General features: G+C 66.5%; 1 non-coding gene across 1 annotated transcript; it reads left to right on the top strand.

Moving 5' to 3' along the window:
- Positions 1-1,143: 1,143 nt before the first annotated feature.
- LOC140474976 (5.8S ribosomal RNA) lies at positions 1,144-1,297 on the top strand. The gene has a single exon (XR_011959575.1). It is a non-coding gene; the product is annotated as a 5.8S ribosomal RNA (ribosomal RNA).
- Positions 1,298-2,500: the final 1,203 nt, after the last annotated feature.

Genomic DNA, 2,500 nt, shown 5'->3' on the forward strand with positions numbered 1-2,500 from the left:
CAGGAGAGCTCGTCGGGGTAGCAGGCCCTGCAGCCGTGGTCACCGCCAAACCCCCCACAACTGTTGGGCGCCTACCTGCGCGGGGCAGGAGGACACTTTCCGATTTCAAATCTCCGTTTGCCGAGTCCACCCCGAACGCACGCGGGCGGGCGGGTTCGCATCACCCTTCGTCACAAGGGGCGAAGCCCGTTCCACCGTCTCGTCAGTAGTGCCGACCGGTCTGTGATCGACGAGGGGAGCCACACCAGGTCCGGCCCTGCTGCTTGGCGGCACCGCGTCGTCGGGAGCTCGCGACAGACGGAGGGTTTCGGTGTACTCTCCAGCCACGGGAAACGAAGCCGGTGATGCAGGCGCCGGTCTTTCGCTCCCAAATCGGCTGGGTTTACATCGTTGCTATCTAGTCACGCTCCCTTCAAACCCGACGGGGTACCTATTCCCCTCACCCGTCTGTGCGTATACAGCCTCTTTGCACTTGCGGGATGGGGGTGGTGGTTTAAAGACTCTCGAGTTGCCGCCCGTCGGTCTCCGAGCTCCGTGCAGTAGTGATCCCCAGCGAACTGCCAGCAGGGCGAACGAGCGATCCCGCTCTCGGTCGGGGCGCCTGGCGTCGATCGGTGGTCGGTGGCTTGCGGGCAAGCTGCGCTGTGAGTGTGGGAACGAGTATGACGAGCCGTTGCCGCGACTCCCAGTCCACCTCGGCGGTGGCTGGGCCGGGCGGGCGTCTGCTCGGGCGAGTGCCGCCCCCGCCTCCTCGCAGGAAGTCCGCTCGCCGACACGCCGCCACGTGCACGCGTCAGTGACGCTGCCGAACCGATGGCCGGTGCCCGTTCCCGCCTCTGCTTTTCCTAGGGCAAAGCTGCTGCACGCCTCGTGATACTAGGCGGGCGACATGGTGGCGGTGATCCTGCCTCCGTCGCTGCGGTGCGTTGGGGCACGCATCGCCTCTTGGGCGCCCTGTCCTCCTCCCCCCAATAGACGTATGTTTCTGCGGGCCGCACCAGGATGGTGCTCCCCATCGCTTCACGCCACCCTGCTCCGCCCGCGCACGCCGGCGTGCAGGTGGCTGTAGCTCAAGGTGGGGAGCGTATGTGCGGTCCGGGTCGCTTTCCTCTGGCGAGGGAGAGACCTAAAACAAACTCAGACAACTCTTGACGGTGGATCACTCGGCTCGTGCGTCGATGACGAACGCAGCTAGCTGCGAGAATTAATGTGAATTGCAGGACACATTGATCATCGACACTTTGAACGCACTTTGCGGCCCCGGGTTCTTCCCGGGGCCACGCCTGTCTGAGGGTCGTTTGGCAATCAATCGCACTCGCCTTGGCTGGCGAGAGCGCGGCTGGGGTGTCGCAGAGGACCCGTCCTCTTTGTCCCCCTAAGTTCAGACTCCGGAGCCCTCCGGCGTCGGAGCGCTTGGCCTTTCCCCCCCACCCTGCACATTCCGTTCGTCAGGCTCGACGCCATCCCCCCGCCGGGGAGCGCGGCCTGGCGTCCGTCTGTGTCGTGGCAGTGGGGCCAGCACGGCTGTCACCGGTCCCAGAATGGCTGTCGGTGGTTCACACTGTGTGTGTGTGCCAACCCTCCTGGTCTCTGGGACACGGAGCTGCCACGAAGTGTTGAGCCTCCAGTGGGGGGTCTGCCTAAGCTCTGCACGTCCGCATTGGGTCCGTCTCTCGGTTGGCTGGCAGTGGAAAGAGTGAAGGGAGCCGCGGAGGTCCGGTGCTGGTGCGCCGCCGGCCTGACCGTGGAGCTCGCCGGTTTGACACGCTGACCCGACTCGATGGTTGATCGATTGAGAGTGCTGGGAGCTGCAGGCCGCCCGCTGCTGCAGCCGCCCGTCTCGTGGTTCGTCCTCGGCCTTAAGTGGCCGGCGGGGCGTCTGATCCTGTCTCCCCTGCTGGCGCCGAGTGCCTGGCCGAGGGAGGAGGTTTTCGTCGAACGCTGTGACTTGGACGGTCGCACGCGCGTGGATCGCTGGCTCTTGGCTCTCCCGTTCAGTCCGCACGTTTTCCGCTCCGTCCTGCCACCGGTCTCGGGAGGTACGGAGGGGTTGGCGGGCGTGGTGTGTGCTCCGTCACCGTGCAGGCACACCTACCACGCCGTCGGCCGACCCCCGCACGGTCCTCCTGGCCATCGGGAGGACGGCGGAACGTCGGGCTGTCGGGGGCCAAGTCGCCAGAAGGCCACCGCTGTGTCTTCCGTACCCTGTCACCGTCGGCGTGCCTTCCTCAACTCGTCCGACTCGGGGCCGCTGGGTTCAGGAGCGGCGTCGCCCGCCGGCCCCACTGAAGGCCGTGCCGTTCCGCGGCTGGCGATCGATGTGCGTGGCGTGCCTGCGCGACCGTTCGCCACTTGAGCCTCGGCACTCCTCTCTCCCTCTCTCTGACCGTCGGGCAGTCTCTGTCTGCTGGTGCCTCGCACGTCCCGGGCGGCGGGTCGTCACCCCCGCGACCGGGCCTCCGGCAAGGCAGGAATCAGGCTGACCCTTCCGCTCGAGTAA

The sequence above is a fragment of the Chiloscyllium punctatum genome, unplaced genomic scaffold (assembly GCF_047496795.1).
Source record: "Chiloscyllium punctatum isolate Juve2018m unplaced genomic scaffold, sChiPun1.3 scaffold_1299, whole genome shotgun sequence".
NCBI lineage: Eukaryota > Metazoa > Chordata > Chondrichthyes > Orectolobiformes > Hemiscylliidae > Chiloscyllium > Chiloscyllium punctatum.